The 23577-nt window shown below is 43.3% G+C and overlaps 1 protein-coding gene across 3 annotated transcripts in view; it reads right to left on the reverse strand.

Moving 5' to 3' along the window:
• The window catches only part of aatkb (apoptosis-associated tyrosine kinase b), a 404882-nt gene that overhangs the window by 273206 nt on the left and 108099 nt on the right, over positions 1-23577 (reverse strand). The window lies entirely within an intron of this gene.

Here is a 23577-nt window from a genome sequence, read left to right on the forward strand (position 1 = left end):
CAGTGACTGCTTCTAAACAGTCACACCAGAGATTCAACTTCTTAAGCTTTGACTGAATGCCTGGTTGAGGTTTTTGTTTGCATTTCTGGAATTAATCTGTCATCTGACTGCAACTGCAAGCAAAGCACAAAGAGCACGACCCTTATTCCACAGGTCAGGATTTACCAAAGGGAGATAGTGAAGGTGCTCCTAGAGAGAGACTGGTGGATAGCAAAACACTGCAGTGATGCTAAAGACCTGAAACAAAGGGTTCATATAAAATATCATCAAGCTGAAACATTTGGAAAAAATTTGGAAAAGAATGAGGATACTTTTTTTGGACTCTGATCCCACATAGTTCAGAGATGCGTTTACAATTGGAAGTTCCAGGATAACTCATACAGAAGCCCATCCCACAGTCAAGATCCAATCCATGCTGGTGGGCAAGTTCCTGAGGGGAGGGGGGGGGGGGGTGGTTCATTAAGAGGGTCTGCAGATCTATCTTGGATCTATTTTGGGATAGATAAATGCTTGTCTCAAAAGTTAGTGAGGGAAAGAGAGAGTTCATATTGATGAGAAACTAGCACTAGCACTGGGACATGAACAAGCTGTACTAGTGGAAGGGTTAAACTGAGTGCAATCCCCCTGAGGAGAGTGGACCCAGTTCTGTAGCAGAAAGGAGAAAGAGGACTTTCAGAAGGATTGTAAACCAGGAGGACAGGAGAGAGGTTTTGCAAAAATGACAAGTCTGGACAAAAAGGGAATACATTGGGACCTCATCACTGTGAAAAAAACAGAATGTCTTTAAGGCCTGAATCTTTTCTGAATTGTGCAGGTGTTTATTTTTATTATTATTCATTCACAGAATGTAGCTTCACTGGACAAATATAGCTACAAAACAAAAATATAAAAAACCACTACTAAAAATAAGTAAAAGAAACTATTAAAAACAGATTAAACTGCCTGTTCAACATCTATAATAAAACAGAGGAACTGGAGGCAACAATGGGGAATCAAAAGTATTCAAAATAACTGAAACATGAAGCTAGAAGAGACAACAGAGGCAGCGTCATAGAAACTCATTAGAAAATGGAATAGTGCCAGGGGACAGGCAGGCAGCTAATGTGATTCCTATATTTAAAAAGGGAGGCAGAATGAGTCTAGGGAACTGTAGAGAAATTAGCTTGACGTCAATGCAGTGAGAGTTAATGGAGCTAGTTCTCAAAGATGCAACAGAAAAACATTCAGAAACTGAAAAATAACAGAGAGCATTTAGCATGACGTTCAAAAGAGAATATTTAGCTTGACTAACTTATTGCATTCCTTGAAGTAGTAAAATAATCCATAGATTAAGGTTATAGAGTGGATGTAATATATTGAGATTTTCATAAAACAGACTAATTATTAGTCCAAACATATTGAACCAAGAGACAACTAGCAGAGTGGATAAGAAGGTGATTATGAAACAGAGCAAAGGTAATCAATTATATTGGCAGAAAGTGGGTAATTATACTGAATAAGCATTAGTGCTGGCAGTCACTGATGTCCACTATATACATTACTTACTTGGATTTAGCAATCAGATTCAACATTTGCAGATAATATTAAAATGGCGGTGGATGGGGCGTAGTTGGTGCTTGTAGCTAACACGGAGGCAGACTGCAAGAAAATATTAATAAACTTGCAGAAGGGGCACACAGTTGGCAAATAAATATAAATATAGATTAATGTGAGGGAGAGGAACTCAGAAGCCATCAACTCTATGAATTCAGTGAAAGAAAACAGGGATATGGGAATATAAGTACACAACACACTAGCAGTAGCACTGACATTGCATTATGATCATAGTCTTGCCAGCATCCTACTTGTGAACAAAGATTACCACTTTCCAAACAATCTGCTGATTAAGTCTCCTGAAGATTTATTTCAGGCAAGTTTCACATTTCAAATATTAACAACTGCTGTGTTTCTGCGAACAATACCCCTGAGTAATAACAGCAGTGAATTACAGCAGCAATGGCCTTTTTATTGCCATTAAGAATGTAAAACAAAGACGTATTTTCTTTTCTCAATAGAAGAGCCAAACGGTATATAAACTTGATTTTTTTTTCATGGAATTTAAATGGGAAAGATCCATCAATTGCCAAGCTATGGGTTGCTGGGTTGTTTTGCAAATGGTATTTTCACTCTACAATCTCTTCAGGGAGAATTACCTAAAAGGAAATAGCAAAGGTGAATCTTGGGTATGGAACAGCTCAATGTAACTCATCTCTATTAGTCTTAGTTTCATGCATAAAGATCGATTAAGTTACACAAGCTTGCATAATTCATACAAGATCTGTATTGTGCTTTTGCAAAAGGATTGAGATGTAAAATTTTTAATGTGTCTTGGTCGTGGAGTGAGTTTCCAAAAAGGTATTTTGGAATGTAACAGAGGAAGCTTATTTCTTCCACCTCATATCTGCAAAATAATCCACTTTTTAAAACAATGGGATGCTAATGGCATGTCTCCTGTAATGAGAAAGAGAAACAAGTCTTTTAAACACAATATTTCACGCACCTGTTGGACTTGAAAATTGATCTAGACGGGGGCGGGGGGGGGGGGGGGGGCGGAGGGGGGCTTTTTTTCTGCACAAAACAAAAAAAGAATAAGGTAGAATGCACTGGTATTCCCCATGTTATATCATCCAACATGTTGTCATTTTGTTTGATTGCTGTTTTATTTTGAGGGTCTTCATTCTCAGGTTAATGTTCTGCCTGTGTTGTACACAATTAAGTGTTGGAGTCATCTGATGCAAGGTCTGATTGGGCGCCCATCAGATTGTGGAGAAACAGAGGCAGAGTGATGAAGGAGAAAGGGACAGAGGGTCATTGGGAAAGGCTGTACTGTTCAAAATTGTCTTTGAACATTGTCTACCGTTTGGCTCTTCTATTGAGAAAAGAAAATACGTCTTTGTTTTACATTCTTAACGGCAATAAGAAGACCATTGCTGCTGTTATTACTCAGGGGAATTGTTTGCAGAAACACAGAGAGAGAGTAAGAGAGGCAGGGAAAGTGAAGCTTTCAGGAGTACTGTGGGTACAGAAGTCATTGAAGTCTGTTCTTAAGAGAAACTGCTGAAAGTTGGCTGATTGGAATTTATGCTGCATTTCTTTCATATTTGGTAATTTATTTTATTTTACAGGCTATTTTAACTAGGAGCATACATAGATAGCCCAATACTTCAACATGTACATTGGTGCTTCCAGACAAGAAACTGTTCAATGATCCAAAATCCAGCTTAAAGTGGATTCCTCCCATGGAACCCATGATTCCCTTAAAGTCACTATTTTCTGCAATACGACAACTAAAAGTGAGGACTACCTGTGTAGATCGCTCAGTCTAATAATCATGAAGAGTGCAGGAACAAGAGTAGACCATTTCAGCCCTTCCAACCTGCTCCATCATTCAATTGGGTCATGAAGGCCGGTGATGGCCTTGTGGCATTATTACTAGGCCATTAATCCAGAGGCCTGGGTTTAAATCTGGCAGTGGCACTTGGTGGAATCTGAATTCAGTGGAAATCTGGCACTGTGAAATGACCATTGGGAAATGAAAACTCATCTGTTCACTAAGTTCCATCACAAATGACTCCAAACCCATGGTAATGCGACTGACTCTTAACTGCCTGAGGGGCAATAAATGTTGGCCTAGCCAGAGATACCAACATCCGATGAATTAACAAAAAGATTGATCTGTACCTTAATTCCAACCAGTTGCCTTGTCTGGCAATTCTGAATCCCCTTCCTTCAGTTAATGGGCGACTCCTAGAAGCCATCATACAGATTTGATGGAATGCTAGGCCAAGCCTGAGGGGCTGAAAGGCCTGGTCCTGTTCCTCTTTTGCTCGATTCCCTACATTTCTCTGGTTGTCTTCAGTAATGTTGGCGAGTGGAGTCAATAGAGTTTTACTTGCTTTAAGACATCCTTATGGCAACAACAGAATGCAAAAAAATGTGTTGAATTCCACAACACTTGATATCACTGAGCCTGACTGGCTCAGATATTTACCCAAAAATATGAATTTATTTTGCATTAAAAAGCAGTGCTGCAGGCACCTCTACTCTGAGGGGGGCCAGGTGGACTGCAGGCTGACCTCATTTCACAAGCAGCATGTGGTGGAATAGTCACTGACACAAGTTGAGTGCCACAAATGCAGACAGGAAAGCACATGCCAAATTTCAAAGACTTTCCCCGTTATTTAAATAATCAATACTTCTTCTTTCGACCACCTTACAGAATGAGGAACCACAATTTGACTGAAAAAAAGGATATTTAGGTCGTTTCCCACCATCCTGCAGAAAAGATGTTAAAACCTCCCATCAGTTTCACACAGATAGCCAACTGATACACTCCGATTTAATAAACCCTTTAAATCTGGAGCTCAGCTACTGCGGTTTGAGAAGGTCTGTCTGAATACCCATATAAAGGATTTTGACACTGAGTGTGAAGCTAGAACAAATGGTAGTATAAAGGCAAGAAAAAGATAAATCAGCCACTCAACAATTTCCTAAACTGTGACCAGATTGGTAACATTCCTTTTCTTAAATCCTACCTCTTCAAAAATGTTGAATAAAAAGCTTATTTCAGCAGTGTACACGTACGAAAGAAAAATCACAATTCTTCCAGCCTCATGTTTGATACATTATACCTCTGTGAGTGCCGTCCTGTAATTCTGACTTGGACCAGTTGGTGAGAACTCCACGTGGGATCCAACCAGGGTTTTGTATAACTGCAGCATATCCTTATACTCCAGTCCCCGAGACAATAGCTACTCATCCAGTTTGGCCAAGCTATGAACACCTCTCTTGGCTATCAAACAGAGAAGGAAGATTCAAACCCAAAGCTCTGGCACAAGAATATAATTATTTTTGATCCTGACGTTCACTTGTCATCTTGTTGCTTCTCACATCAACAACACGTCCACCCTAGTCATGTCTTACACCAGTAACATGGTTGATAGCTCCTCTTCTTTGCTTAAACAGTCACTAAATTACAACCTATGCACAACAGTCTGTATGGAAACCTCAGAACATAACAGCTGGCAGCTTTAGACCAGAAATGATGAGTCTTTGGTCATTGTGTAAATTGCTTTGTCTGAATCCTTTGTTTCATTGCGACAAGTGGTACAGGGGAATACAGTTAAACGAATATTTTGCCAAGTGGCATTATTCACTTTAATGTTCTATTCTGCTTTCTCTTCTCTCTTTTGGCAAGAATGCAGCCTGAATTGCAACCGGAGATGCAAGGAAAACAAAAACATTGAGGCTGGGTCAATTAAAAATTTCAAAATCAGGCCTGATGTGGGTTTGCTAGCCATAGACATTAAGGGATATTAACTCAGGATGAGGAGATGAAATTAAAATTTAGATTTCCCTTGATTTACATGAATAATGGAATTGGCTCAAGGGCTGAATAGTAACTCCTTATCATTCTACAATCATTATGTAGTTTGCTTCATTTGAAATATGTGATGTCGACAGTCCACGCTTAAATCTCATTTAATTTTTTTTCACTTTAAAGTCTTTTTTGTGTCTTCTCAACTCATTTAAAATGCTATTCCCTGTTTTAAGATCCCTTACTTTCTGGTCTCTCTCACATCCTTGCACCTCTCACATAACTGCATCATCACAAATGGAGTGTCTTGTCTCTGTGCCCAGCACAGAGTCTTGTCTCTGCGCTCACAGTGGAATATTACTATTTCTTAAACAGTTCTCCCCTCAGGTACTAAAGTAAACTTCACTTTAAACCTTTCTTAAACAAATCTCTGCTCTTTGTACCTCAACGAGTAGAGGAACTGGTGTGGACTTACATTTTAAAAATAATTCTCTGCTGTACAGTAAGTACTTTATCTGTACAGGTACAATAGTTGAGGAATTTGTACTGTCCATATCCTGTCCTGTCATTTCTTCAAAGATTTCAAGAAGCCTGCTTCTTGTACAAAGAATTCCTTGTTTCCTTTGCTAGTTATTTCAGTCAAGAACACACAGTGCAGCATGTGTGACACTGAATTTCAACTTTTATATTATTAGCTTTTCTGGGCTAACTTTACTCTGAGGAACCTAACTCTAGTTTTAACATTAATTCCTATGGCAAATCCCATTTTACTTAAAGTCATGATTTTCAGGTCGGAAGCTTTAGAGAGGGTGCAGAGGAGATTTACCAGGATGCTGCCTGGACTGGAAGGCAGGTCTTATGAAGAAAGGTTGTGGGAACTAGAGCTTTTCTCATTGGAGCAAAGAAGGTTGAGAGGTGACTTGATAGAGATGTACACGATGATGAGAGGCATAGATAGAGTGGACAGCCAGAGATTTTATTCCTGGGGGGAAATGACTATCATGAGGGGGCATCATTTTAAGGTGATTGGAAGAAGGTTTAGGGTCAATGTCGGAGGTCGGTTCTTCACACAGAGATTGGTGGGTGCGTGGAATGCACTGCCAGTGGTGGTAGTAGAGTCAGTTACATTAAGGACATTTAAGCGACTCTTGGCTAGGCACATGGATGATAGTAAAATGAAGGCTATGTAGGTTAGTCTGATCTTAGAGTAGGGTAAAAGGTCGGCACAATATTGAGGGGCCAAAGGGCCTGTACCGCACTGTACTGTTCTGTGTTCCACTCCTGCCTTTGCTGAAGACACTTTGTAAAGCAGACCTTTAAACAGGAAGCTGTGTTATAGTTCAACGGTTTACTCAACAAACATTTCAGCCAATTCAACTTTGCAATTACTTCCACCCCATTAGGCAGAGGAAAGGGAAAGGTGGCATCTCCGTTGCTCAGAGCTTCTGTCATGGACTATTGCCAAAGGGGTCTGTGTGCCACTACAACACCCACCAGTTGTGAGCACCACAACGCTTGATGAGACGGTTTCTACATCTAAAGAAAGCTTCAATCACTGTGACTGCCAAGGGTTTGTGAGCCCTAAAAGGGGCAGCTTGGTGGCTCAGTGGTTAGCACTGCTGCCTCACAGTGTCAGGGACCCAGGTTCAATTCCAGCCTTGGGCTGCTGTCTGTGTGGAGCTTGCACATTCTCCCCATGTCTGCGTGGGTTACCCCTAGATGCTGTGGTTTCCTCCCACAATCCAAAGATGTGCAAGCCAGATGAATTGGCTCTGCTAAATTGTCCCATCGTGTTAGGTGCATTAGTCAGGGGTTAATATAGGGGAATGGATCTGGGTGGGTTGCTCCTTGGAAGGTGTGTGGACTTGAAGGGCCTGTTTCCATACTGTCGGGAATCTAATCTAAAAGGGCTCCATATGACAGTTTTGATGAGACACAGCAATGTTTCAATGAACAAGCACAAGATTCAATATTCTGATTGTTTATCAGTTACCTTCATAGGGGCAGCTAACATTGCAAACAATAAAAAAGTGATCTGCATATGCAAGTGGTTTTCTTTCAAACATTTTATTATTTTAATCCACTAAGTGCCCTTGTCTGTAACTGTTGCTGAGCTGTCACAGTTTTAGGGCATAAGATTAAAAACAATATTGTTTTTAAAACAGTAATCACCGTCAAGTTCAATATTATGTAAAGCAGGAGTGGCTTTCTCAAAAAGAGCTGAAAAGTCAACAACCACAGCTGAGAGAGGGTTAAGAATAAAAAGAGTTGAATGCATCAATAACAAAGACCAGATAAAAACCGGTGCTGTAATACAGTCAGTACAAAAGCACAACTATAGTGATTGGATACATGTGGACCTCAGGGAGTGGAGTGTATTATTTCCCCCTTCAATTCTATCTTGATTTAATCCCTGTCCCCCCCTTCATGTTTGATCATGCAGCATTGCCCTTTGATGTGAAGGGCACTGCTTCACTGGCCACTGAGGTGTTTCCTTCCTTCCTGGTCGTGGGATATAAATAAAGATTGACACACTTGTTGCTTTTCATTGTGTCCGACACCTGCACACACGACAGGGGTGCTGGGGTAAAATATAAATAACAGCCCTAAAGACAATCCTACCTGCAGATCTTATAAGCTTCTTCTAGCTCCTGAACGAACATAGTTGCTGGACTGGTCCTTGCACTTGTTAAAACTAAGTACGTTCAGTCCATCAACTAGAAACGCCACGTGCTATTCAGGCATGCTGCACAGTTTCTACCATGTTCCACAACAGAAGAGAATCAGTCGAGTACTTTCTCCTGAGGAGTATGTGTCTGTGCCACAGGCTGTTAATAACCAGCTGTCAATCTGGCACAGCAAGCTACATATCCTGTGTGTACTTTAATGATTATACCGCCTGTGACACTTACATTAATGCTCAACAATTAACCGTTCAGAAATCCCACCGTTAGTCGGACAGTAAATCAGCATTTTGTTCTCGTCAACACCCACAACGTTAAGCTTAACATTCGCAACAAAACGTGCAGCAACTGCACAGCAGGAAGGGTGTCAGGCCCCACTCATGACAGGAGCAAGTTTGGATTTCATCCGATGACCGCCAACTGAAAAACAATCTCTTTGGTTTTCCTCTGGTTGGACTGCTGTAAGGCTTGTGCTTATTAATGGTCAAACAGAGCAACTATTTCTGAGCCGATCTCCAGACGCTGGGGGCAGGAGGATGATTTAAAGTCATCAATGTGTCTGTGAATTGGAATTTGTTTGTTTCCCTGACTGATGTACCCAATTTATATTGGAATGGGCCAGTTTTCTTTACCAAAGACAGGTTCTGTTTGGAAAAATCGACCTAAATGAATAACTTTATTTCCACTGCTGGTCAAACGTATACACTACCTCTACATCACAACAACTTGCTTCACTTCAAAAGCACTTTCTGGACTTTAAATTGCTTTGGGGCACTCTGAGGCTGTGTGAAAGGTGCTATATAAATGCAAGGCTTTGTTTCTTTGCACTGATTCCCTTAATCGATTGTGTCTCTCCTAACTCTACACACAACCTGCATTAATCAAATCAATTCTGTGGGCGGCACGGTGGCACAGTGGTACGGAAGTTAGCACTGCTGCCTCACAGCACCAGAGACCCGGGTTCAATTCCCACCTCAGGCGACTGACTGTGTGGAGTTTGCACGTTCTCCCCGTGTCTGCGTGGGTTTCCTCCGGGTGCTCCGGTTTCCTCCCACAGTCCAAAGATGTGCAGGTCAGGTAAATTGGCCATGCTAAATTGCCCGTAGTGTTAGGTAAGGGGTAAATGTAGGGGTATGGGTGGGTTGCGCTTCGGCGGGGCGGTGTGGACTTGTTGGGCCGAAGAGCCTGTTTCCACACTGTAAGTAATCTAATCTAATCTAATTCATTTATAGAGGAAGCTCAGAATGACTGATGACCTTTGTGACAGAAAGAAGTTCTCTATCAGAATGAAACCTGAATCCAAGGATGCAGCGACATGGATCCGGGGAGTACACTGTAAATTCACTGAAAACAAACAAATGCTGTGATTGTTCCTTTTCTCTCTCTTGCTCAGTAGGACTGTTCTGAGGATTGAGGAAGAACAGAAGTACTCTATTGCAACTGAAAAGTCACAATAAAAATAGACAAGGATATCCGTTGATCGACATCCAGTGGTGAACACTCTCACAGTATTTTGGCAAATTCCTTTCTCAGTGACATTTTAAAGCTGACGTGCTTTATGATCAAGTTCTCCCATGAACATCTGGAAGTCACTGGAAATTTGGACATTCCTACAGCTTCACTTTCCACAAGGAAGACCCATGAAGTAGCTAAGGAACACTGCATGACCGTGTAGAGACTAACAATGAACAGCAGTCTCTAACGACCAAATACAGCAGCGACCAAATAAAGCAACAATTAGCAAGAGTTAAAAAAAACTCATTTTCTTGTTCTCAAATCACTGACACTCCTCTTCCTGTTGCATTAAGTGAAGCTCTTGGAAGCGTAGTTGGATGGGCAGTCTTCCAGTTGCCAGTGAAATAGTCAAAAATAAAACACTTCCCGCTCTATTCCTGGCCAACAGTAAGCTTTTTTATTCCATGACCGACTCGACAATGCGCTCCAATTCAATAGGAGACACCCCAAGAGCAAAAGCTATGGCTTTATGTTTCCCCTTGTGGCTGTCTCCAACTAGCAACAACAAAGGTGGGTCAGCAACAACAGGAGAAGCTAAGTGGTTACCACTGACAAACTACAAGGTGCTACAACAAATCTTACAAATATAAGTCGATGGTCCAAAGATGGCCTTGAGATAGGTTCCACATTCTCCCTTTGTGCCACCTGTATGAATTTCCCTTTGCAAGAGCAAAGCTAGGTGCCATTAAACAGGGCCACGACTTATACCGGGCTCAGTTGGTGGGCAGTTGGACAGCCTCCATTTTTTAGTTGTTGTGATAATACTTGTCACGAGCATTTATCATCCACTGCCTGTGAGAAGGTGATATTGAGCTGCCTTCTTGAATTTGCATGTACCTTAGCGGCGTGCACAGGGCAGTCAAAGTGGGGCAGTGGGCTTTCAGGATTTTAGCGCAGCATCAGCTGAAACATATTGTGGGGCTGGGAGGGGATCGTGCAGATGGTGGTGCTCCTGTGGCCCCTGCCCTTCTAGAGATAGAGCTCGAGGGTTTGGAAAGGAGCTGTCAAAGGAGCCCTGGGAGGAAGGAAGTGGATGTACTGTCACCAAATTTGCAGACAACACAAAAATAGGCAGAAAGGCAGGTTGCAAGAGGGAAACCAATAGTTTACAGAGAGGTTGAGTAGGTGGGCAAAACTTTGGCAAATGGAGTATAATGTGGGAAAATTTGAAGCTGGTCATTTTGGAAGGAAGAACAAAAAGAATATTATTTAAATGGAGAGAAGCTGCAGAAAGCTGCAACACAAAGAGACTTGGGCATTAAACACATAAAGCTAACACACAGGTGCAGCAGGTAATCAGGAAGGCTAATGGAATGTTGGCCCTTATTTCAAAGAGATTACAGTATAACAGGAGGGGTGACTCCCTGCAACTGTCCAAAGGCCAGCACAGTGTCTCAATGGTTAGCACTGCTACCTCATGGCACCAGGGGCTACTCTCCATGTGGAGTTTGCACATGCTTCCCATTTCTGCTGGGTGCTCGTTTCCTCCCACAATCCAAAGATTTGCCAGTTAGGTGGATTAGCCATAGGGAATGCTGGCTGTGGATGGGAATGCTCTTCAGAGGGTCAGTGCAGACTTGCTGGGCTGAATGGCCTATTTCTGCACTGTAGTGATTTTATTTTAAAGCAAAGATGCTGGTAAGACCACTTCTGAAGCAGAGTGAGTAGTTTCGGAAAAAAATGATTTCATTGGAGGCTGCTCTGATCAGGTGGATGATCCCTGGGATGGAGGGATTGACTTATCAACAAAAGTTAAATAGGTTTCGGCTTTACTCACCAGCATTTAGAAGAATGAGTGGTGATCTCATTGAAACACATAAATTCCTAAGGGACTTGACAGAATTAATGCTGAGAGGACATTCCTTCACTTGGGAGAGTTGAGGACCAGACAGCATAGATTCAGTATTAACATAGGACATTACAGCGCAGTACAGGCCCTTCGGCCCTCGATGTTGCGCCAACCTGTCATATCAATCTGAAGCCCATCTAACCTACACTATTCCATGCACGTCCATATGCTTGTCCAATGACAACTTAGATGTACTTAAAGTTGGTGAATCTACTACCTTTGCAGGCAACACATTCCATACCTTTACTACTCTCTAAGTAAAGAAACTACCTCTGACATCTGTCCTATATCTATCACCCCTCAATTTAAAGCTATGCCCCCTCATGTTCGCCATCACCATACTTGGAAAAAGGCTCTCCCTGTCCACCCCATCTAACCCTCTGGTTATCTTATATGTCTCTATTAAGTCACCTCTCAACCTTTTTCTATCCAACGAAAACAGCCTCAAGTCCCTCAGCCTTTCCTCGTAAGACCTTCCCTCCATACCAGACAACATCCTAGTAAATCTCCTCTGCACCCTTTCCAAAGCGTCCACATCCTTCTTATAATGCGGTGATCAGGACTGTACACAACACTCCAAGTGCGGCCGCACCAGAGTTTTGTACAGCTATTTCATAACCTCATGGTTCGGAACTCGATCCCTCTCTTAATAAAAGCTAAAACACTGTATGCCTTCTTAACAACCCTATTAACTTGGGTGGCAACTTTCAAGGATCTGTGTAACTGGACACTGAGATCTCTCTGCTCATCTACACTACCAAGAATCTTACCATTAGCCCAGTACTTTGCATTCCGGTTACTCTGACCAAAGTGAATCACCTCACACTTATCCGCATTAAACTCCATTTGCCACCTCTCAGCCCAGCTCTGCAGCTTATCTATGTCTCTCTGCAACCGACAACATCCTTCATCACTATCCACAACTCCACCGACCATAGTGTCATCTGCAAATTTACTAACCCACCCTTCTACGCCCTCATCCAGGTCATTTGTAAAAATGACGAACAGCAGTGGACCCAACACCGACCCTTGCAGTACACCACTAGTAACTGGACTCCAGGATGAACATTTCCCATCAACCACCACCTTGTCAGCAAGCCAATTATTGATCCAAACTGCTATATCTCCCACAATCCCATTCCTCCGCATTTTGTACAATTTCCTACTGTGGGGAACCTTATCGAACGCCTTGCTGAAATCTATATACACCACATCAACCGGTTAACTCTCATCTACCTGTTTGGCCACCTTCTCAAAGAACTATTCAGGGACAACAATTTAACAGGGAGCTAAAGAGGAATTAATTCTCTCAGAGGTTAAGATTCCTTGCCATGTAGAGCTGTAGTGGCAGAGTTCTTGTGGTTACTGAAGGCTGAGAGAGATAGATTCTTGATCAGCAGGGGATTCAAGGATTATCGCTCAGTTCAGCTGTGATCCTTTTGAATAGTACAGCAATTCGAGGGGCTGAACAGCCTACTCCATTTTGTTTTATTTCTTTTGCTCCATCTTGTAGAAGCTACACCCCACTGTTTCATCCTCATTTTAAAATTGCTCATGAGAGTGTGCCTCAGCATAATTCATCTCTCCCACTTCATCCAATCGAAGATGACTGGTGCATCAATTTATGGAGATTTACAGCCTTGAAACTCTGAGCTGTGAATATAACTTTATGGTATATTTCAGCAAACAATTGATTTACATTATTTTTTTTAAAAACTTATACATTGAATAATTTATGATCAAGCAATTGATGGAAAAATCAAAAATACATTTTATTAAAACAATCAATAGCACCCTAGCTAGTCCCTAGATCATGAAGATTTGCAATACATAGTGTTGTACACAGAGTGTTAAGTAGCCTAACATTTCTTGTTATAACCCATTGAACACAGTTAATGCAGCAGTAAGATATGTGGGTGTTATGACCTGACTGCCTGGGATTCAGGGAATTGTTGTGTACAGACTGAAATTTCGGTTTCATACATAACAGCCTTCAATAGCCGCTCCGAGAGTTTCCAAATTAAAAGCTCAAACAGAGAGTGCATCTGTTACCAAGCGATGCTACCAAGCTGCAGTCTCAGACTTAATATTTGATCTTTCACTGGAATTAATTCAAAATAGCACACTGATCCTGATTCCTGAAGCATAGATGAGACTTACCATGCAAACATTTGTTGATGTATCTTTACCACATGGACAGCAATGGGTCCTAAAGACAGCTTACCACAAGACTACAGGCCAAGTGCTGGAAAATTGGATTAGAATCTGATGCTTGATGGCTGGTGCAGACATGATGGGTAAAAGGGCCTTTTTCCCCGCTCTAAAAACTTTGTGATTCTATGGTCACTTTCTCTATGACAATTAGAGGTGGCCAAGATACTCAAAATCCCAAGAGCAAATGAAAAGAGAATCTGATCACAGTCTTAATCCCATTCCAATTTAACAGGAACGTAAAGAACTGAGGATGTTGTAAATCAGAAACAAGAACAGAAGTTGCTGGAAAAGCTCAGCAGATTTGGCAACATCGGGTCTGGTGACCCTTCCTCAGAACTCAGAGTTCCCGAGCTGTACAGCATGGAAACAGACCCTTCGGTCCAGCTTGTCCATGCTGACCAGATATCCTAAATTAATCTGGTTCCATTTGCCATCACTTGGCCCATATCCCTCTAAACCCTTCCTATTTATATACCCATCCAGATGCCTTTTCAATGTTGTAACTATACCAGCCCCCACCACTTCCTCTGGCAGCTCATTCCATACACGCGCCACCCTTTGTGTGAAAATGTTGACCCTTAGGTCTGTTTAAATCTTTCCCCTTATCTGCTGAGCTTTTCCAGCACCATCTCTGTTTCTTATTTAACAGGACTGTGGTTTGCTGGTGGAGAGGGATGTTTTATTTCCATGCATTGTTTGTGCAGGTTCCCAGCTGCAGTTCTCACCTCCAATCGCATTCCTGGGCTCCACTGCTGTGATAAGCCCGAGTGAATTGAGTGCAAGACTCCCCATCCAACTCAATGGGGCAGAACCTTGCCTATCTTATGAAAGAATTGCAGTTATATCACGCTTTTCACAACCTTATGATGTTCCATAGCATTGTGTAGACACTTATAAGTCTATTCAGATTCAGGAGAACATAGTTTGCACAGAACAAAGTCCCCAGTTAGCAATGTATAGTGATTGGTTTTAGTGATATTAATTGGCTGGGATTCAAAACAGAACTCTCCATTGCTTCTTCATATAGCGCAAAGGAAGATTTTCTACATGCACCTGAGAAAGCAGACGATCCCTCTACTTAATATCCGATCCAGAAGAATCCACCTACTCAAAATTGCATTGGAATAAGTCTGCATAGATTTGGTGAGGGTGGAGTACAAGCTGAACTCACAATTTTGACGTTTCAGAGTAAGAGTGATCTTGGCGTTTACCGGCCGCCTCTAATCATCCTAGAGAAGGTGGTTATAGCATCAGAGAGATTTTTTGAGCGGGAAAAAAGACCGTTTAGCCCATCATGTTTGCCCCAGTGTTGCCACAGCTGACAACTGTTAATCTCTAAACGAGATGTCTGTCTGACTCATTTCAATCAACCATGCCAGTACATGAGAACTGCAAGTCACCAGTAAGTGAACACTTACCGTCCCTACAATTTGATGGAACACACTATAACACATTTCCCCATTTCAGACAGGCTTGCTGACACTAGCTTTTCCCAACTTCAGTTCCACTGCTTCCCCACCACAATCCATGGGCAAGGTGCCAACGGAATCATAACATTCATTAGGACAGGCTCGATGAAAGGGCACCTCCTTTTCCTGTGCTTTGGGAGAGACGTGTGAGAAAAGAAAAACATGATTTATAGCGGATTAAAAGACAAGGTTAAATAAAAGAGCTGGAGGAAGGATTTCTGAACTGACAGAGGACTTAACTTGAGAAAATGAGGGGAGGAAAGAAAATCCGGATGAATCCGAAAAATCTGCATCGGGATGAGAGGAGCTTGTAAACAGCTTGTGTACCCCTAGGCCAGTGGCAGCAATCAAGACCAAGCATATGTCCCTGTTAAATTGATTGGCTGGGATTCAGATAAAAATGCGTCATGTATAAGCACTCACAGAGAATATTCACACAACAGACTAAACTGTTATGTTCTTGAGCAATAACCAAGCGAATGTTCACAACATTCAATGTTTTAGTTTGGAGAGCACGTTTTCAACTAAACAGTTTGAAATGCCTGACATCGCAGGCACTGGCATCAATCTGTATTTACTCCAACAACAGGGCAGCGCAATGACTCAGTGGTTAGCACAGCTGCCTCACAATGCTAGGGACCGGGTTCAATTCCAGCCTCGGGCGACTGTCTGTGTGGAGTTTGCATGTTCTCCCTGTGTCTGCGTGGGTTTCATCTAGAGGTTCTGGTTTCCTCCCACAGTCCAAAGATATGCAGGTTAGGGTGGATTGGCCATGCTAAATTACCCACAGTGTCCAGGGATGTCTAAGTTAGGTGGATTAGCCTTGGGGAATGTAGGGTAGGGGGTGGATCAGCATGGGATGTACTTCAGAGGGTCCGTGTGGGCCCAATGGGCTAAATGGGCTGCTTCTGCATTGGATGGAATCTATGTTATATAGCACACTTTCCACAGTTCTGTGAGACACCCTTTCCCTGAGTGTTAGCCTGGATAAACTGGTTTGCTGTCAGCCCCAGACAAGTCAAGTGCTTAGTTTGAGCTATCTGCTGCCTTATGCTCTATTTAAATTGGGGATTTCTAAATACAGGATGCCAATATTAACATGCTTCCAATTAAGGCAAGAAAAGCATATTCCCGTTCAAAATGCCATGGTCAACAAAAGTTTCCCATAAAATCTGATCATAACCACATGCATCTTTCATCATACTCTGGCGATGACAACGTTTCTGTCAGCTTTTGCTCATGAGACTTCAGGTTCACTGGAAAATTGACCAGGACAATCCACCCCAGCTGTATTCACCTCATGAACAGTTCAGCAGAGTACTTCTGAAATGTTAAGAGAGTAGAGGATTTGATGTAAAAAGAGAACTGCAGTCCCTTGTCATTAAGTCACTTGAAGGGCTTTTGCCCGAAACGTCGATTTCGCTGCTCGTTGGATGCTGCCTGAACTGCTGTGCTCTTCCAGCACCACTAATCCAGTATTTGATTTTCAGCATCTGCAGTCATTGTTTTTACCTTATTAAGTCACTGATGCCTACACGAAAGTACAGACAGCAATTAGAAAGGTTACTGGAATTTTCGCCTTTATCGCAAAAGGATTTGACTACAAGAGGAGTGAAGTCTTGCTTTAATTGTGTAGAACTTTGGGTACACTGCACCTGAAGTTCTACATGCAGTTTTGGCTTCCTTACTTTGGGGAGGATATTATCACCATAGAGGGGGAGGGACATCAACTAGACATGTTCCTGGAATGACAGGACTGTGGTGTGCAGAGAGACTGGGGCACATGGGCGTTTTCTCCAAAGTTTTCAGGATTGAGAGGTGAAACCTCCAAAATATCATCGAAATCTTACAGTGTGGAAGCAGGTCATTTGCCCATCAGTCCACGCCAACCTTCCACAGAGCATCCCACCCAGACCCACCCCTGTAAGCCCTGCATTCCTGGCTAACCCACCAAGCCTACACATCATGGCCAACTTACCAAATCTCCACATCTTTGAACTGTGGAAGAAAAACCAGAGAAACCCAGGCAGACACGAGGAGAATGTACAAACTCCACACAGACAGTCACCTGAGGCTGGAATCGAACCTGTGTCCCTAGCGCCGTGAGGCAACAGTTCTAACCACTGTGCCAGTGAAATGGATGGGCAGAGTAGATGCGGGAAGGATATTTCCCCAGATTGGGAAGTCTAGAACCTGGGGGCACAATGTTTCAGTGAGGCAAAACCACTAGGGAGAACTTTTTACTTACCCAGAGGGTCGTGCATCTTTGGAATTCTCTCCCCACAGAGTTGTGGAAGGCCAGCTGTGAATGTATTTAAAGTAGAGATTGCTATTGAGAAATCTATCAGTAATATCAAGGAATGTAGGGATAGTTTGGGAAAATCATTGAAGTGAAGTAAGAGTGATTACCCTTGGCCTCAAGACCGTATTTGACCAAGTGTGGCATCAAAGAGCCCTAATAAAGCTAGGGACAAGAGGAATCAGGGAAAACTCCCTGCTGACTGCAGACATACCTGGCACTTAGGAAGATGGTTGTGATTGTTGGATGTCAGTCATCTCAGTTCCAGGATATCTCTGCAGAAGTTCCTCAGCTATAAGGAGAGACTAGATAGGGTTTGATTGTTTCCTTTAGAGCAGTGAAGACTGAAGGGTCAATGATTGAGGTGTACAAGATTACGAAGATGATGGACAGGGTGAATAGAGAGCAGCTCTTCCCCTTGGTTGAGGGGTCAGTCATGAGGGCGTCATTTAAGGGTAAGAGCCAGGAGATTGAGAGACGCTTTTGGGAAAAATAACACTTTTCACTCATCAGATGGTAAGAATCAGCAGGTGATTAGGGTAGCATGGTGGCTCAGTGGTTAGCACTGCTGCCTCACAACGCTAAGGACCTGTGTTTGATTCTAGTCTCAGGTAACTGTCTGTGTGGAGTTTGCACATTCTCCCTGTGTCTGTGTGGGTTTCTTCCCACAATCCAAAGATGTGCAGGTCGGGTGAATTGGCCATGCTAAGTTACCCATAGTGTTAGGTAGATTAGTCAGAGGGAAATGGGTCTGAGTGGGTTACTCTTCAGACGGTGGGTGTGGATTTGTTAGGCCAAATGGCCTGTTTCCACACTGTAGGTAATGTAATCTGGAATGCTCTTCCTGGGATGGTAGTGGAGCCTGGAAACCTTGCAACCTTTAAAAAATATTTCAATGAGTACTTCAAATATCATGACATCCAAGGATATGAGACAAGTGCAGGAAATTGCCATTTCCTGCTGGCCCTTACAGACTGCGCTGTATGAATCTATGAATATAAATACTGTTGTTTCAAAAGTAGGCTACAGGCTAGGAATACTGCAGACTTGCCAAAGTCTGTCCACTATCTATAAGGCACAAGTCAGGATGGAATACTCCCTAGCTGCCTGGATGGGTGCAGCTCCAACAATACTTAAGAAGCTTGACACCATCCAGGACAAAGTAGCCCACTTGATTGGCACCACATCCCCAAACATTCACTCCCTCCACCACTGACTGCTCAGTAGGAGCAATGTGTATCATCTCCAAGATGCACTGCAGATATTCACAGAAGTTCCTTAGACAGCACCTTCCAAACCCTCAACCACTTCCCATCTATATGGACAAGGGCAGCAGATACTTGGGAACACCACCATCTGCACGTTTTCCTTCAAGCCACTCACCATCCTGACTTGGAAATATATCGGCATTCCTTCAGTGTCAAAATCCTGGAACTCTCTCCCTCAGGGCATTGCGGGTCAACCTGCAGCAGTGCTTCAAGAAGGGAGTGCACTACCATCTTCTCGAGGTGACAAAGTAGGGGGCAGTAAATGCTGGCTCACCCAGCGACTCCCCCAGCCCATGAATGAATGGATAAAAAGTGGATGGTCAGCCATAATCACATTGGAGGACTGAGCAGGCTGAATGACATACTCCTATGTTCCTACGTTCTTCCTTACCAGATGTGAGCTCACCCCAATTGGAACCCAGTCATCTACATTGTGTAAGACTGAAGCTGATAGGACTAGCTTGTACAGGACTATATGCACTGGAGCTTAGCAGAATGTCAGGGAATATCATAGGGACCTAGAACATTCTAACTGGGTAAATGCATGAAGAATGTTACTGGGAAATCCAGAACCAGGAGTCACAGTCTAAGGATACAGGACTGAGATGTGGAGAAACACCTTCACCCAGGGAGTGGTGAGCTTGTGGAATTCTCTCCTACAAAAAGTAGTCGAGGCCAACACACTGAATATTTCAATAAAGGATTAGATGTAGTCCTTTGGGATAAAGGAATCAAAGGCTATGGGGAGAAAGTGGGAACAGGGGACTGAGTTGGATGACCAGACATGATTGTATTGAATGGCAGAGCAGGCTCAAAGGGCTGAATGACCTACTTCTGATCTTATTTTCAACGTTTCTATATTCCTATGAAACAGCTTGCTGACCCCTAGGACATGCACAATCATCTAATCGAAGCATTTGTCACAATGAAAATGCGTGAGGTGTAAACTGCTTTCACTCTTTATATAGCTGGTCCAAAACCTGTGTCATGTCTTGCCCTGGCACTGAGTGATGGGAGGGTTTGGTAGCTGTTAAAGGAAAATCAAAAGACAGCAGATGCTGAAAACCCAGAATGGAAAATGCTGGAAATGCTCAGCAGGTCTGTGGAAAAAGAAACAGTTAACGTTTGAGGTCACTGACTTGAAATGTTGACTGCTTCTCTCATCACAGGGAATTAAAACCAACATTCACTTCCAACGATCAGCTCTGTCAATTCACAACAGCTTTGAGCCCAGATGGATTGCCTCCATAGATATCAATGGGTGACACATTCACAATTAGCTAAATGTGCTGGCGAGCCAAGGTCATTGTGTTCCAAAACGCTGTCAATAACAATTGGGATAGAGTCATAGAGATGTACAGCATGGAAACAGACCCTTCAGTCCAACCCGTCCATGCCGACCAGATATCCTAACCCAATCTAGCCCCACCTGCCAGCACCCAGCCCACATCCCTCCAAACCCTTCCTATTCACATACCCATCCAAATGCCTCTTAAATGTTGCAATTGCACCAGCCTCTACTACATCCTCTGGCAGCTCATTCCATATCCGTACCACCCTCTGCGCGAAAAAGTTGCTGGTGGAATAAAAGTTCGGGAAATGCAGCATAGTGGTTATGTTCCAGGACCTGCAATCCTAAAGTCAGGATTTACTATCACGTGGTCGCACACCACCAGGGCAGCTGGGGAATTTCAAATCCACTGAAATAAAATTGGAACATAAGGTATCCTCAAAGATGCAACCAGATTTTTTTCTTTAAATATCTTTCACCAGCTCACCAAAGTTCCTTCATCCAGGAATTCTGGCCTATTGGACCAATATGTAGATGACTCATAACTGCCCCCGCTAATAGCCTCGGGGATGGATTGGTCCCAGGGACGTACCTCAAGATAAACATCAATTGCTGCTGGAGACCAACCAACTCCCTGGAAGCTGCCCTTTGACCTTGTCCCTAAACCAGTTTGCCTGCAGGAGTCGCTGCTCGGATGCCGTGGGCTGAGATGTTCTATGTGCTGAGGACTCGCGAAAGCTTGGGACAATTTCTGAGGAGGAGAGGCCACCGTTCAGGACCCTTCTGTCACCGTCCACTAAAGGACCACAAACAGTGGAAAATCTCTCAGGCTGCAGGCTGGACATGAAGGGGGCATTGTGAATGGAAGCTCAACATGCCACACATGGAAAGAAGCTGAAACAATTTTGCACTTTATGCCCCATTGGGGTGTGGGTGTCGCTGGCTGGGCCAGCATTTACTGCCCATCCCTAACTGCCTCTGGAGAAGGTTGTGATGAGGTGCCTCCTTGAACCACTGTAGTCCATGGTGGTAGATGGGGAAAATACACCAAAACCGAGGGAGTGAATCGTGGAGGACGCATGGCACAGAAAGAGGTGGTTCAGCCCATCACGTGTGCACCACTTCTACTTCCTTTTGCCAATTTCCTGTCTTTTCCCCACATCCCTATCTATCCAAATAACCACCAATTGCCCTCTTGAACACCTCAATTGAACCTACCTCCACCACACTTCACTTTTGCTCACATTGTCATTGTTTCGTTTGCACATCACTTTAAAGCTATCCTCTCTCTTTTTACCAGCAGGAGCAGCTTCTCCCTACCTACTCAGTGAGCTCCGTGAGTGAGGCCAGGGTTTTGACCCAGCAACACTGATGGAACGGCAATGTATTTCCAAGCCAGGGTGGTGAGTGGCTGGGAGGGGAACTTGCAGGGGGTAGCGTTCCTGTGTGTCTGCTGCCCTTGCCTCTAAAGGTGGCAGAGGTTCCAGGAACAGATCAATGTCCATTTACAAATGTTGTGAATGAAATATACTCTTTGCTGAACCCTACCAGTGACACTCATATCCTGTGAATGAATATGAGAACGTGTAAGATACAATATCAGTATAAGGTACAACATTGCCTTTATTGTTTGAGTACTTACAAGATATACAATGCATGATTGCCTTTTATTTTGATAGGTCTTCAGTTTAAGTTATCTGGTGCAGATCAATGAGGCAGTGGGGTTGATTGACAATAGTGTCTGGGGTGGACCTGTCAATCAGTACTGTGCACCAACGTCTGGATGTAGTACTTTTTATAGTTAACTCTGCAGACAGAGAATTCCAGTTATCAGGTTATCATAAACCACCAATGAGGAGCTTAGGGAGAGCAATGGTAGTGTCCTTACCTCTAGGCTGGGAGACCCAGGTTCAAACCCCATTTGTTCCAGAGTTGAACAAGTTGATTCGGAAAATATCTCGACAGCTGCTGAAGCTAACTCAGTTGATAGCTGGGAGAAAGAGTTGGTAACTCCACCGAGATATGTTGCTATGCACGATGCTCACAGACAGTATCAAAGATGAAGATCTCTCAACGACTAGCATCCCCAACATAGCAAAGTGGCCCAAGAAATTTTGCAAATGCAAATACCAAACAAAACTGATCAGGCAATTGTCTGAATATCTTGGTTTTAGAAATAAGTAAGGGATATGGCCCAAGTTCTAGCAAATGGGACTGGATTAATTTAGGGATATCTGGTCAGCATGGACAAGTTGGACCGAAGGGTCTGTTTCTGAGCTGTATATCCCTATGACTCTGTGAGTGTCTTAAAAAGTGTGAGAAACACAAACGTACAGAGGTTTCAGGAGCTAATTCCAGATTGGGGCCACACAACAACAGGTTATAGTCCAACAGGTTTACTTGGAAACACTAGCTTTCGGATTTTTAACGAAGGCAAATGAAGGCACGGAACCAATTGCAAAGCGATTAAAGTCAAAGACCCTCAAAGGCCAGAATCAGATATCTTGTGGGGTTGTCAGAAATGGAGAAGATTGCAAAAAGAGGGAGGGGCAAGGCCATGGAGACACTTGACAACAAAGATTAGTATTTTATAATTGAGACATTTCTTGACAAGAAGCTAATGTGGGTCATTGAGCACAATGAATGGGACTGCTTGAATGTCAGGTTGGGAACAGCAGAGCCTTGGATGAGCTCCAATGTCAGGAGGGAAAAAGTTGGGAGATCAGCCAGGAGTGGATGAAATGGTCAAGTTTCGAGTAACAACAGCATCAATGAGAGTCTAAGCAGCAGATGAGCTGAGAGGTGGGTGCTAGATAATGCCACAGCAGTGGAAACAGACAGTGTCAGAGTATTCATTGGGTTTGACACATCAAAAATTTTACAGCATGCTAATGACTGTGCCAGATGTTGTTTGTAATATTCTCTGTTATTTGGCTTTCTGTGCGAGATAAAACTGTCACCTAGGAGCTGAAGAAAGAACGTCTGATAGAATTGGTCTGACAGATTGAATTGGCACGATCATCTCTCCTGTGGAGGTGTCAAAGATGGTGGTGAGGAGGGTAAACAATTCGGGACATTGGTGCCGGAGAATTTCCTGCTGCATCAGCAATTAAAAGCTGTTCCACCTTCTCACCTCACAACCAATTATGGCCCCTGAATGGTTACTGAAAGACCCCTTCAAGATTTCTGTGCCAGGTAGGTGGCCTGCTGGTCTGAGCAGGCGATGGGGACCTCAATTTGCTCCAACATGGGGCCAGCCTGGGGGGGCAGTATAGGGCAGTCAGGGGTTGGCTGCTGAAAGTCAGCCCTCCCCCCCATGACCCAGTCTGCAAGGTCTGAAGGAAAAGCACCCACCATCTCGCTGTTTCAACCCCATAAACCTTGTACCCCTGGCCATGACCCCAAATCCCCAGAAGCTCTGATTGGCTGAGAAACCCACGGTTCAGCTCTCGAGTGGCTGATTGGAGTTTGATCCAGCAAGCTCTCTCCCTGGGGGAGTGGGGACATGGTGTGGTTGCCCCTAAAGATGCCAGCTCTCCTTGCATGGAAGACCAATGATGTGGAGAATTAGATGGCAACCTAAGCTACATTTTGGTGGCAAATGTTCTTTGATAAAAGAACAAAGAAAATTT

Source organism: Chiloscyllium punctatum, chromosome 39, assembly GCF_047496795.1.
Source record: "Chiloscyllium punctatum isolate Juve2018m chromosome 39, sChiPun1.3, whole genome shotgun sequence".
Lineage (NCBI taxonomy): Eukaryota > Metazoa > Chordata > Chondrichthyes > Orectolobiformes > Hemiscylliidae > Chiloscyllium > Chiloscyllium punctatum.